The sequence below is a fragment of the Podarcis filfolensis genome (genome assembly GCF_964270895.1).
Source record: "Podarcis filfolensis genome assembly, chromosome: 4".
Taxonomy (NCBI): domain Eukaryota; kingdom Metazoa; phylum Chordata; class Lepidosauria; order Squamata; family Lacertidae; genus Podarcis; species Podarcis filfolensis.
In genome coordinates this window covers 58,356,131-58,370,962 of record NC_139607.1, presented here as the reverse complement: position 1 = coordinate 58,370,962, position 14,832 = coordinate 58,356,131, and the positions used below count along the sequence as shown (strand labels likewise).

The 14,832-nt window shown below is 40.7% G+C and overlaps 1 long non-coding RNA gene across 2 annotated transcripts; it reads left to right on the top strand.

Moving 5' to 3' along the window:
- The first annotated feature begins 1,549 nt into the window (after window positions 1-1,549).
- LOC310762116 lies at window positions 1,550-13,113 on the top strand. 2 transcript variants are annotated; one of them, XR_014547875.1, is made up of 3 exons: window positions 1,550-1,592; window positions 5,713-5,879; window positions 12,671-13,113. It is a non-coding gene; the product is annotated as an uncharacterized lncRNA (long non-coding RNA). The 2 variants fall into 2 exon arrangements; XR_014547876.1 differs by lacking the exon at window positions 12,671-13,113 and adding an exon at window positions 11,893-12,001.
- The last annotated feature ends 1,719 nt before the right edge of the window (window positions 13,114-14,832 follow it).

The following is a 14,832-nucleotide window of genomic DNA, read 5'->3' as shown; positions in this document are numbered from 1 at the left end:
AGCAAATGGGAAGTGCTCGTGTTTGAGGCTCTTCCAGTTTCAGTGCAGTAAGTGTCAATGGACAGAAAGCCAAATTTGTTAATTTGGCCTTGTAGATCTTACAACTGAAAAAGAGGTGGTTTGGAATTTTTTTTTTTAAAAAAAATGTAATTGAAATTATAAGCAGAAGCTCTAAATGGACATATATTGTGAATTATTTCAAATACGTATGTTGCTTAGATAATTGGGAAGCAGCATGAAGGCTGTGTTCTCAATTTTCCTTGGCATGCTGTTTTAAACATTGTTTGGTATTGTGTTGCCTTGAATCCAGTCTTTTTTGAGGATTAAAATCCACTATCTGGGTGCTAGCAGGGTCCTTCTTTGGTAGTTGCTCATGTTCTGTCCCTCACAGTTAGGTACCCAGGAAAAGCCTATCATCTCCAGATCAATATCCCAAACTTCTGTGTCCCTAAGGGAAATTTCATTTTGCTATCACGCAGGGCTCCAATTATGAAACAACGGGTAGGAGGTCAGTCCACAAGCTCCATCCTCTGGTTCCTCCAAATTTTAGCCGAACCACACACCCTGTCTAAAAGACTGTAGCAAAGGGGCAGGGCAACACAAAAGCCCCCCTCTTTAATTCAAGCCATGCTATCATATTAGAAAGGAAGCTTATGTAACACCATGTCCTCAAGGAGCAAGCATGATGAGGGGAATCTATGTATTAACTTGACTTGTCCTAGGCCTTGTCATGCCTACTAGCTCTGCATTCTGTAGAGCAGAGGAGGGGAACCTGTAGCCTGCCAGACATTGCTGGACTACAGTCCCTAACCATTGGACATGGAGTTGGAGACCAACAATTTCTGCTTGGCCGCAAGTCTCCTACCCCTAGTGAAATGGAAATATAGGCCCTTACTGTTTATTAGAAAAGATGGCAAGAGATTTGAGGCAAAACCAAGGAGTGAACTAAATGTCAGAACGAATGAAGAAGCTGCCACGCGGATTTTTATACTGAATCTTTAGAGTTGCTGTTCCTGTAGAATAGCTTGTATGTTTGTTGAGAACAAGACATTTCATGATAGAAATATTATGCAAAATTGACAGTATGGTGGAGTAACAAAATGGCTATGTATTCTTGAACATATAACCACATATTTCTTATAACATTAGTCACACATACACATTTCAGTGCCTAGTACTGTACACATGCTACATATTAGCAACTTCTGTTCCTGTAAACCTGTAAAGGCAAGTTCTGCAAGAAAATACATAATCTTATATAGAAATGTTCACTTTGGTAAAGTACTGGGTCAAAGCTACTCTCAAATTTCAAGTTTTATGCTGCATGTGCAGGGGGAAGAGGGCGTAAATTATGAAATGTCCTAAAATATGAATAAGTCATGTGGAAATAATTAATCACAGGAAACTCATTAAAATTAAAAGTGTATTTTAAATGGTTTCTTGATTGAGTACAAATGCCTCATTAATTAAGAATGCATTGACTTAAGAACACAAGTGATGTCAAAAAGAGAATAATGACTGACATGACATGGAATACAACATGCTGTGTGTTCTCTGTCTCAAACACTCAGGAAGAACAGTCTCCACAAAAGGTCAGTGGATGCATAAGATGGAAAGCTCTTCAATGCCTCTTGATTATTTTAATGTGCCATTGTACACAGGGATGTTGGGTAGAATCATAGGATCATTGGGTTGGAAGGGAATTTGGAAGGCATCTAATCCAATCTACCACTGCAGGCAGGACCAGCAATGCTGGATGCACTTACAGCATCCCTGACAGATGGTCTACTAGTCTCTGTTTAAGTTCCTCAAGAGAAGAAGACCCAACCACCTCCCAAGGCAGTCTGTTCCATTCTGAACATTTCTTCCTGTTAGCAAGTGTAGCTCTCTTTCCCACTGAGATTGTCTTGAGGTATGACTGTATTCTGCTGGTTCTCTCCATTCCGTTTCCATTATGCTCACTAGATATGTGTTCTCCTTTATAACCAAGCATTCCAGCTTGCCCATCTTAACTTTGGGGCTTCTAGCATTAGCATAGAAACATCGGCACATGGTGTCCCTTTCTTTCCATCATGTGCATGTTTTTCCTGTCACCAGCCTCTTTGACTGGCTGTCATGTTCTGCTGTAGGTTCTTGGCCTCTTTCCACATGGTTCCCCTGGGGGTAGGGAGAGAACATTTTCATCCCCATCCCTTAGGAATGATAAATCCTGAAGTGAATACTACTCCCGCTTCTGTTGGCTTTCCCCCAGAGATCATTTTTAAAAGAGTTCTATCAACTTCTTGCTGTGCAGAACCAGCAGTTAAGTTCCATTCTGTGTTCCTCTAGTGCCGCTGCTCCTTGATGTTTGTAGTTGTTTTAAGAATATTTCCATTTGAGTATGAATCTTTCAGGATTGTGTGATATCACCCTACAGATGACAAAATATAAAGGAAAATCCATGTGTTGTTTGTTAGATTCGTCATAATGTTTAGTCACTGAAGTACTATACACATTTCAGTAATGCCCAACTCCCGTATCAGCTATACATGAGCAGGTTTTAAGTTCTGGGGGAAAATATTTGGCTTGATAGATTAACAGAGCACTACTGGTATTGCATAAATATCAATAGAACTTGTACACAGACCACTTCTGAAATGATTCTGCTTCCTAATTGCAACAAGAACTAAGCTGCAAGTTTCTTTAACATTCACTCTGTATCAAAGAACTTGTTTCCCAGTATGTAACTAAGCAACCAAATGTCCTTGTGTCTTCCACCAATCAAAAGCTGGCCATGCACAACGCTGCATATCAAATATGTGTCTGTTAAGCCATAAAGATCAGGCAGAACAATGGAAATGTGGGTGCATGCATCGTAGGAGAAGCTTTTCGGAAGGACTTTCTAGGTGCTCCAATTTTCCACCAGATCTTTATCGTTCTATTAACATGACTTTTCTGGGGGAAAGCAATTGCCCATTTCCATGGTGTACATCATATTTGCAATGAACTATCTCTAGTGTGTGACACTTTGTAATAATTGGCCTAATCTTTATTAATTTCTCTGATGTTCATCGTAGTAACATTAATCATTTGATGCACTTTTGGTATTAATTTGAATGTCATAGGTACTTTCCTAGCAGTTCCATTGTAATTCCGGATTAATTAATTTACTGTTCCTGCCAATTTTGATTTAAAAATTAGACTTCTAGTACAAAATCCACCTTGGCAGTTACTTCTTCTTTTTTTTACATTTTTAATTGCTGGTGCAAATGCCGAGGGTATGGTTATCTTGTGCGGCTCCTGTTTCAACAAGAATTTCACATTTTAATTTTATTTAAATGTCGACACAACAGAAAGTCCTTGGGGAAATTGCATATATACTAAAAGTTCAGATTTGGGACATGTCAGGGATCTGCACCCTCCACCCTTTGTATCTCAGGGAGCCTCTTCATACCCTAATGAAGAACACCCATAGAAGGTGAGTTGCCAAAGTTCTGGTTATAAGGGGGTGTACTGCCTAGCAAAATCAACCAGGAGATTATGGCTTGCTGAAGCAGCCAATATGGTAAGACTCTTCTAGAACTTAACTGCTGGTGAAATTAATGGGGGCCCAAAGACATGAGCATGAAGAGATTGCTTGAATTACATTATCCATGAAGAAGTGGAAGGAGACATTACTAAGGGATAGAATTGGCTTAAGATGTGGCTTAAGATCTAAATGTAATAGTAGTTGGAGAACATGTTGCTGAACTTTTGTGAATGCATTGATTAGGATTCATCCATTATTCTGCTGAATTTACCATATTGGTTTGCTGACAGTACTGGATTAGTTTGCTGACATCGATATATTTGTTTGGATGGCAATAGTATCACAGGATAGAACAGGGAGTGGCTTGGGAATCTGTTTACTGCTTTGCAGAAAGTATTATAAAAGGAACAGTTAAAAAAGGAACACCAATCTGTTCCAGTTGTTTTAAATTTAAAACAAGGTGATACATAGGCTTTCAAAAGGGATGTCCTGGTAAGTTATTCCAGGACAGTCTGCCTGTTCTGTTGGTAAAGACTTACCCTGGACTAACAGGAAAAGGTCTATGGCCCACCTGTAAATGATGATCAGAGGGACAGATTGTGGATCGAGGGCCCGACCCCCGCTAAGTGAAATAAATACACAAGGACACGTGATATAAGGTTAATGGGCAAGGAAAGGCCACAACTTTATTGATTACAGCAGTGAAAAGGTATTGGCTTAGGCATTGGATGACTACAGGAGGTGGGTTTATTCAACAGTAGGTGGAGCCTGTTGATGCTAATCCAACTATAGGCTCACCCCCTGATGTCACCGAGGGTCGTGCCATGGCCTCCCGCCAAGCAGGCATCGGACGGAATACACGACCGCCAGATTCCTTTAACGGAATAACCCACGGTAGATAGCATAGGCGATGGCCACACCTAGCCCTTGACACAGCACAACACATGAATCCAATGCCTAACCTACCCACCAATACCACAAAAGTTGTGACGATTGCTACGAGGTAGGCGAAAAAACCAAAAAGCCTAATGCCAAATGGAAAAATTCCTACCAGGCCCCCCAGACAACCGGGGCGACCAACCTAATGTCCATAGCAAGGCCAAAAACCTAGACCCTGAGCTAAATGGGAGTGGAGGGTGGGTGACTCGCTGAGGGACGACGACGAATGAGGAGGAGGCGGAGCTGGTGCCACAGCATTAAGCTGCTACACACGCCCCCCGGAGGCACCTGGTTGGCTGCCTCCGGTGGGCGTGGGCACCAGCCAGGTAAGGAGGGGAGGGGGCTAAGGCCCCCTACCAGGGGCGGAGCTCGGTCTCCCGCCCACAACCACTCCCCTCTCTTCCAGGGAGGAGAGTCTTCATCCCACTTTACTGTAGGTGTCAAGAGCAAACAGTGAGTCATCATCATTTGATAATTATCTCCTCTTGTGGCTAGAGCCTTGTGAACAGATTTATTGTAGTCGAGGTGACATGGACAAGTTTATTGTAGTGGAGCCTTCTGAGTGTACTAGGTTGTGCTTGTCATTAGGTGTACTTGATCGTACTTGTCATCATTGTAATGTCAAATAAAATTGAGTTGTCTCATATCCCTTTGGTGGTTTTCAACCCTTAAACTATCCTGTGTTGGTGCTTTTACTGCTTCTCCTTTCTACCTCTTTCCCCTGCTTCTGCCCACAAGAAGACAGTAATGATTGCATCATGAGATTGTACATTCATTTAAGTGCAGGAACTCCCTGAATCTATGGTATAGAACTGCTTCTAGTAGAAAAAGCATATGATTTTGAGTCCAGCTCTTGTTTTTGACCAGTTCCTGGAGAGGGCTTCCCACAGACATCTGGTTGGCCACTGTGAGGATTACGAACCAGACAGGCCTTGGGTCTAATCCAGAAGAACTTTTGGGCTCTTATCTCAGAGTGTGGGGAAGCAGAGAAGAAACAAGCACTGGGATTCTAAGTAACTATCATCTTCAAGTATAATAAACTCCAGGCCAGTTTATGCCAGTCTCCTTGGTGATGTCCACCAAGAGAGAGTTAAACGCACAGGCATTTATTTTATTGGTCCAAAAATAAATGCTACTTAAAAATAAATGCTTACTTAAGCAGAAATGAAAGTGGTGTGGGTTTACCACTTTCTCCAGCAATGATGGCAGGAGCTGTCTCTGACATATTTTATTCCCTAAAAAATGTTTTCTTTTGCTTTTGGCAGTGGTAAATATGATACAGAAGCACTATCACCGGCTCCTGGAAATATACTGGCAAATTGATGGCATTTGACCATCAGATGCTTACTTAAAAAGTAAGTGCTGGAGAAAATGAAGGAGAGCTGACTATCTATGAGGTTTATTGAGGCGGCTGACATGCTACAAAAGGCAGGTGGGCGTGAAGCTTGAATGGTTTACAACCAGCAACAACAAGACTGAAAATACATCTTAATCATGTAATCTCCCACCACATGATCCTATGCCTGAGGTGAAGGTGATGGGGATCATTCTGTTAGGGCAAGCTGGTGCCTTTCCAGGCAGATTACTGGGCATGTTAACACAGAAGAAAAAGGATTGCTTTGCACATGACGTAAGGGAGAAAGGAGGTTATGCAGCACAAGCCACAGGAGGAAAGAGATCAGCCCCAGAGCCACAAAGGCGAGGGACATGTGGAAAGCCTTGTGGCTAATCAGGGTCTACCTGCAGTGAATTTACCTTGATTTGTCCAGAGGAAATGTGAAAAGGAAAGTGAAAGTGTCTCAAAGAAAACAGTTTCTGTTGAGATAAAGCAGAATTGGAAGCCTTGGTCAAAAAGTTGTATTTGTGGATTAAGCATGCATGGGATTATTTTAGATTAAGTTTTTTTTGTATCTCTGTTGAAAGCTGTGGTCTGTCCTAAGCCTTTTGGACAGGGCACTCTGAAAATGAAAACATAAAGAGTTATATGTGTATATCCACATAAGGTCCCAAGCTGGGGATTTGGACACAGAAGAGTTTGTCAAAGCAGGAAGGGTCAAAAGAGGCCGCATGAAAGGCAGACAAGTGATTCTTGAAGCAGCTTTTAGACTGCTCTCTTATAGTGAGATGTTCTGATGTTTTTGTTTGCATTTGCTTTAGAGTAATCTTAACGTTTTGTAAACTGGCCTGGAACTTGTTAAAAGTATGGAGTATTAATCCCTAATGTGCATAAAAGGCATAGAACAAATATGTAAGGTATCCTTGCTAAACTCAAAGGCTTTTCCTAAGTCCAGAGTTGTGTTTCAGTTATTTCACAATGAATCCCTGACAATGTTTTAATATTGTTTTGGCACTGCTTCAAAGAAAGAAAGCTCCACAGTATATGTTGTGCATCAAGCCTCTTCATGTTAATGGCTGGGACCACTTATTATACTCAGAAGTGTGTCCCACTCAGTTCAATAGCACTTCCTTCTAGGTGAGTGAGGATAGGATCGCAGGCCGATTAAGACGAGGATGAGATCAAGTTTGGGCTATAAAACTGCTTTTGGCCTTTGGTGAAGTACAGGGCTATCCTATGCATTTTTACTCAGAGGGAAGTCCCACTGTGTTAAATGGGACCTTCTCCTGAGCAAGTGTGTGTTTAGAGTCACTTAACATGAGGAAAACACCACTGGAGATTGTCTTCTGTAGCTATAAGCAGTCAGGAAACAGAGGACATCCTCAACCATCAAGGCATTTCTAAAAAAGATGAAAAGCAAAAATACATTGATTGCTTTCCTATATGACAGCAGCGGTCCTATGTACATGCGTAATTCATAATGGAATGAACTGACAACCTACAACTCACTGATTTATAGATACGAGACATGTGATACTCTGGATTTTAAAAAACTAAATAAATAACCTGATAAATACATAAATAAATGGACAAAGCATTTAGGGTGTGTTGCTCAAGCTACTAAGAACACTCTTTAGCCATCCAGCTAGTTCTCTTCTTGAAAATAGCAATTTGTTGTGTAACTTAATTTTTCTTCACTCTGCTTGTGCACTTTTCAAGTTATTTCATCATCAGCCATTTTTTCCAAGAGAGCAGAGATTCTGGACAAAATCTCTTTTAGTGTAACCCTCAGTGGCAGATTTACAGGTATGTGCAGTAGGAGCAAAAAATTGGACCCCGTAATAACCAAGTTATTAGCATACATTGTTAACTAAGAGGATACCTTTGAAAAGTGTCTACAAACAATGAATTGCCATTGTTGATTTTAAGTACAGTATTTTAGTTCCTTGCATTTTGGATCCCCCAGTGTTTGATTTTTATGCCTCTAGATCTCTCGCAGCTTTGTGGCATTGAATGAGCTGGCAGATACATTGTGCATGGCCACAAGCCTCTACTGAGGGCAGGTGTGTGTGTGTCTTGCTTAAAATTACTCCTGTATTACTTCCTGCATATAGAAAGCTGTGACATCAGGGAACAAATGATTTGACATGCTAGCTTTCCACCAGCTTTGCAGGCAAATGGTATATTAAGAGATGGTATATTAATATGGTATATTAACTAATGGTCTGAGATATCAAATAGGTAGAGCCAGGATAAAAATTGTGCAAATTCTTGAGGATTCTAACTCTAGCTCCAAACTAGAGGTTAGTGAGAAACATGATGGTTAGTTTCAAAAACTTAATTTGCATCACATAGGATTAGTGTTGCAGTGAAGCTGTTCCTATTTCATTATTAACGGTACATTTCTTAAGCAGGTAGCAATCTTTTTAGAAAGGACAACTTTATTGGCCATTGAAGCAGAATTTCTCAAGTTTGACATTCCTTGGTTCTTAGTATTGAAAATGTCCTAATAACTCTTTGCATTTATGTAGTGCTTTAGAGAATCCAAAGTGCTTCACATATGTCTGCTTCGTAATGCTATGAACCTCTTTTCCCTTGCCTCAGTTTGTTCCTGTCTGACCCTACCAGTTTAACTGCACATATCACAACAATATTCAACATGCTTTGTTACTACTTAGAATGTGTAGCTTTGTTTATTACATGTAAGACATGTCTTCCTTATTTATGAGCACAGAAAGGTTACTAAAATGAGTAACAGAAATATATTTATACTTTCCAAAACTTGGATATAAGCATAAGAGGAAATGGAAGTAGGCAACGATTCAAGCAGATGGGAGATCATACCAAAAAAGGGTGTGGGCCGTCAGGAAACAGCAAGCAAAAACATGCTTGTTGACATTCGGTAATGCAACATAATACACAGTGCTCTGGAAAGAAATTTTTTAATATGGTGCCATACTGTAGCCAAAACCATCTCCCTTGTCCTTGATGGATTACACAAATTTCCCTCTGTCTAAAAGCCCATAATTTCATTTCCTAGACCCCAGAGTGATGTGCTTCTTCAGCATGACATACTTTCCTATGGCCTTTTATTCTAATTTTCTATAATTATGATCATCATTACTCACTGTGACAAGGGGCACTACTGTCCTACTTCTGCCATTCTGCTCAGTTCAGACAGGGCACCCTTCTAATTTGCCATGGCCAGTGATGATATCACCCTGGTGTGCTGACTGTCAGGAGCCTATTCAAGGAGGGCATTGATGGATGGACAGCTGAAGCACAGGAGTGGATGAGCCAAGCCTGCTGTGGCATCCTCAGAAGAGCCCTTTTCAAGGAGGGCAGGAGAACCCTTCCTTCCACCTCAAGGAAGAAAAGGAAACTGGAGGCAAACAAGCTGTGTTAGCCAGGGAGGCTGACCCTGGTCACAGGACAGAGAAGCTTTCCAGGCTGCTCTGGCTTGGTCAGGGTAAGGCAAGCTGAATCCTACCTTGTCAATTATGTTAACTCCCTTGAAGTAACAAAGACTTGGTGAGGACAGAGAGCCTAAACCTTAGTGGTGTGTACTTCTCCTGGAGGAAACTCATCAATCCATATGAAGTAGAAATCTTCTCAGTTCCCAGCCCTCAGATCATGCTATCCCATAAATCAGGCTTCCTCAACCTCGGCCCTCCAGATGTTTTTGGCCTACAACTCCCATGATCCCTAGCTAGCAGGACCAGTGGTCAGAGATGCTGGGAACTGTAGTCTCAAAACATCTGGAGGGCCGAGGTTGAGGAAGCCTGCCATAAATAATTCAGATGTTCCATGATCTACCTCCCGTAACCCGCAAGGAAAAACTATGCATGGATACTGGCCTCATTTGTATCAGCACATTGCAAAAGAGACTAGTGCTCAGTATGTCAGTTGACCCAGGCTGGTAATTGAGTTTAAAGGTGGGATGAAACTGCACTCATCCTCCAAGCGCCAAAGGATCAGAGTTGTGGCCTGAGCAACCTAGAAGAATACTGGATTGAAACCTAAATAACGCTGACAAGTGCAGGATCACAGAAAATGGATTTGCCTAAACAACAAAACCAAGAACTTACTTACTCCATGCCTCCCAGAAACCCAGAGCAAGAGCATTTGTTTAAAAACAATGGCAACAGACAGCGCTTCAGTATATGGGAAAATAAGTGTTTGGACATACTGACAATAAACAGGACCAGATGCTATGCATCAGATGCACCTGACAATCTTGGAAATGACTCCTGGGAGAACATTTCAAGTTAGTCAGAAGAAATACAAAATTGTTAGACACCAGATCAGTACTTCAACTTCTGCAGTGTTAGCACTTTAAGGTTGAGAAGCTGCATCCAGATTTATACCATTTGAAGATTTGGCAGGTAGCAGCCAAGAAATAGAATTCATCTTTACTGGGCATAATAATACGTCTAAAGATATCTTTCTATAGCAATTGTGCCATCTCATTATGATCCGTTATCCACTTTCATTTCTCATTCCATCTATTATTAAATTAGGTTGTTCAACAATGTAGCTATTACGAAGTTATGGACTTCCATGTCCCCTTTCAAGGCAAAAAGGCTCTCCAAGATTTTGCAATTTGGAATTTCAGGTCTGCCACTGCAGCTAAAGTGGATGATAACAAAATGCAGCTTGATTTACATTTCAAAGCTTTCACTGAATATAAAGCCGCTCTATTGGCCTTTAAGCACTATATCATCTGTGTCAGGCATATTTAAGCAAATTGTTGGCTCTCTTAATGCCATATTGAACACTGCAAACTGCTGATGTAGTCTTTATGGCTACATCGTAAGCTACATAAGCTGAAATTGTGTTAGTCTACATAGTGTTTAGCTATGCTCCTTAAAGAAATGGAGCTATCATTTCTACCTGGTTTTCAGCATTGTCCAGCTATCTTTGTCATCGTTTTGTCATTATCACATCTTTTCTGATGTCCTTCTAGTCCAGCACTCTGTTCTCACAGTGGCCAACCAGTTGTCCATGGGAAGCCCATCAGCAGAATCTGCTATTATGGGCTGTGTCCGTAAGACACTGGACTCCTGATTAAGTAAAACACACAGTCCCAAAACCATAGAACTTTGCTATTTTTCTCCTTCAGTAAACATGGTTAGTTCTCTTGTCAATATTGATATGTATAAGTGTTGTCACATTTTGCCTGTGCTGAATGATTATCTAGGTGCTTCACCAAAGTGCATGTTTCTGCATGAAGACCTTTCACCTGCCGAACAGATGATCAGCTTTCACAGCACTGATGACTTGTTTGGGTTTAAGGAGCAGGTTGTCTCCCAAGACAGATGGATCCCAACAAACCAGGAACTTGCCACACCCTGACTCTCCAAACAGCTGATCAGCTGATCAGAAATTTGATCAAGGGAGGTGATTTTCCAATAGAATTCTGTTAGCTCTCAGAAAGATCACTTTTTCTGGTTTGGAATGATTGCAGGCTTAGCAAAAATCTGTGACCATCCCAAGCACTATATTGACATAGGGCTACATGGGAAATAATACAACATTCAAACATGTAACAGTGTCTGATCACTATAGTAAAAATGGAGCAACTGCAATGAAAATATATATAATTTTCTTTCATATTCATAACCGTATTCACACCTTGCCTGTGGGGAATGGACATTCATGTGTTAAGCAAAAACTGATAACAGTGAACACGTGTTGAGGTAATTGCCAAAAGAGGCTCTGGTCAACACAAGTAATCATGAAAAAATTTTCAGAAGACAGGTTGCAGGCAGGGATATAAGAGCAGGCAACAATATAACAGGAGTCAAACTTTCCCCATCCATTGATATGCAAAATGGGAGAAGAAAGATTGGTTCTTAGCAGCAATCTAATAAATCCAGAAATAAGTAAAGTGGTAAAAATTCAATGATGTGTGAGTTAAATGTGTGAAAGAACATTTCTGTCATTTCAGGATTCTGTTCCCATTTGTTGCCAAACGCCTCATACATTTTGTGTTTTATTTGTTAAAATTTGATTTCTTCTCATTTGTTTTTGTTAAAATCCCATTTCCGTCATGTCTTGATACTTTTGTTTCCTGTTTATTTTTTGTTCTACTTTTTGTCACCTGCAGACATCCGTCCAAGGTCCAGGTTGGACAGTATCCTAAACACCAACAAAACAGCAGAATGCAACAGATGGGCATGATTTGACTTCTGTTTGTGCCTATTAGTTTCCCTCTGGGTTTGTTTTGGATCAAATAGAAATTCAACTGAATAGACACCATTCAATTCTATTTTCCATTTGTCAAATAAATACACACTCCCACTTTTTCTACTTCAGAAAGCATGGCTATTTCTCTGGTCAGTATTCATATTCATAACTGTGGTGACTGTGGTGGAAATGTGGATGTCCCACCAAAGTTAAACAGTAGTGTTTATGTGTTGAACTGGTACCAAAAGAAGCCAGGTACACTAAAGGGGAACTTGTGGCACTCTCAATGTTTCTGGGCTCCTACTTCATTCAGACAGTAGGGCCAATGACCAGAAATGTCACACCTCTATCCGGACACAGTGGAGTCCATATGCTGTTGGAGGGCAACAGGTTCCCCATCCCTGGGGTAAAATAAACTTGCTGGAGATAATAGACCAAACACTAATTCATAAGTGTCTTTGTCTCTGTGTTGCCTGAGAAATGGAATTGTTGAATTGAAGAAAAGAAAAAAAACTTACTTCAAGTTGATTGATGTCTGTGTAACGACTTTCATCAGCAATGCTCTGAAACAAGATTAATGCTACTTTTCCCCTTTAGAGGTAGACAGGTGTTATCTTTTCCTATCAGATAGTCCTTGTTCATTCACACTGCTGGAACTAGGGAAATGATATGAATTTGACATACAAATTATGCATCAGTTTTTCAGAGGAAGCAGAAATCGTGTCGATAAAGGGAACTGCATATCAGTAACCAATAGGAAGTGAGGAAATACAGCCTGTAAGCTTGAGCCCCGAAGGAGGCTGATGGACAGAAGTATATGAGAAGCAGGAGAAGATTTTCATGTTATCAACTGTACCTAGAAGCACTGTTTTGTATCTAGCATAGTGGTGCCATGAGAGATGGCAGAGGAAAGGGAAGAATGGCCTTGGTGAGAGCTTGTTTGCAGTACCCCCTGTGCATGAACATCTAGAATCTTTGCCTGTGTAGAAACAATAGCTGCCTGTGGTCACTTCTTTCCAGACTTGAACGTGGAAGTGATTTCTTGTGCTGTTGTCGTTTTGTTCCTTATTCCAAAAAACCCAACTTCCTTTACTTTCTAACAACATCACAATGTTTGAGAGGAATGGTAGAATTTTTGGACAAAGATTTTGTGTTTTTCCCACACTGTCTGCTGCACTGTAAAATGGTATAAACTACTTGCATTGTAACTTTCCTTGAATTCCCAGTGACTATGGAGTACCACAGTGACAAACGATAGTATCTGAGTTTGCAGCAGTAAATTGCAGATTGTAAGTGATGGCTCTGAACCTTCAGGAAGTGTAGCAGCATTCATTTATATGGGTCTTAGTAAATGTGACATAGGAGGACTGTCCGAAAGCTAATTGAAGTGGCACAACTATCACAGTGAAGCTGGTGAAAGCTCCATGATCTTGCTGTAAAAATATGATTATGTCTATGACTGCAAATGTAAAGTCATTGCTGCCCATTAATTATAAATTATAATGAAGATCGCAGTTTGCAATTTTTGCAGAATGGAAACCTGAGCCAGCTCAGGTCATCATTAGATAGCATTTGACCAGGGAATTCATATGACATATGCCACAATGCCCTGCATATAATTTGAACTGATATGCTCTGGGGGTACAATTACTCTGTGATCCTGAAGTATATAACCTTGCACTGTAGAGAAGTGTTTCTCCAATGGAAATAAAGAGAAGAAATTCATCAGCAGTGACTTTGGAATGATGATTTGTATTTTAATGCACAACTCCCGCTGATAACTCTCATCAACACTGTTTGTCTCAGAAACATAAAAGGAAAAAAATTCACACTGATTTAAAAGTGATCATAGATCAGCAAAGAACATTATCTCTGAGAAAAGTTGCCAAATCAGAATCTATTCATACACCTGATTCTGAACAAGTTAAAGCTGAATAATTTCTCTAGCATCAGTCTCAATAACATATTCCATGCTGAGGAATTAGAAAAGACTTTTGCCAGAGCTACGAAGTCAAAGAGTTTGCTTTCAGCTAGACATGGGCCTTTAAAACATGCCTACAAACATTTTCAGCCAAGGCCTTCTGTTGGGGGGAAGACTCGTCATAAAGAGCTCTTGAGAGGCAATTACATTTGACACATGGTCATGACAGTCAGGCTTGGAACCATTTTAATCTGATTTCAGTTGAAAGTTTCTTCTTTCAGACCTGCCCTGAGCCACTGAGAAATGGGAACTAGAAATGGAAAGCTACGGATAAATAAATATTCCAATTTAGGTTGTCCAGCGGCATGACCGCCAAGACATTCCCTCAGTCTCTTAGCCCAGTTCTGTGAACTGCCGCACCAGTCGTCATGACTGCAGCACAGCTAATGTTGAGACAGCACAAGAGAGCAGCCCATTCTGCTGTGCCAATATTGTGAACCGAAATGGTTCAGCTAGAAAAATAGGTGTTACCGTGACAGCCATGGAAAAATACGCAGGGATGATACACAAAGCATGTCTGTTATTTTCAGATCAAATGCCTGTACATTCAACAAACCAAAGGCTTACTGCGTACAAGAGCAGGTATCTTTCTTGCTCAGATGAGCGAGCAAGCCTTCTTTAGAAGCTTTTGTGAGGGACCCACTAGGCTATTGGAAGAAAGGGCTATCCAGGCTGGTGTGGCTACTTGTGTGAACTTCTTATCTGACAAGCATGAAGACATGTGCCTCAAGTTCTACAGGTTCTGTAACATAGAAAAGGGGTTAGAATGACAGTCTAAGACAGCAAGCAGGTGGTTTATATAGAGTTTTAGCCACTGTCATTCAACTAGAGTGGGAATACTGATATTTACCAATTAAAAAGTTTGCTTCCAGTGTTCAA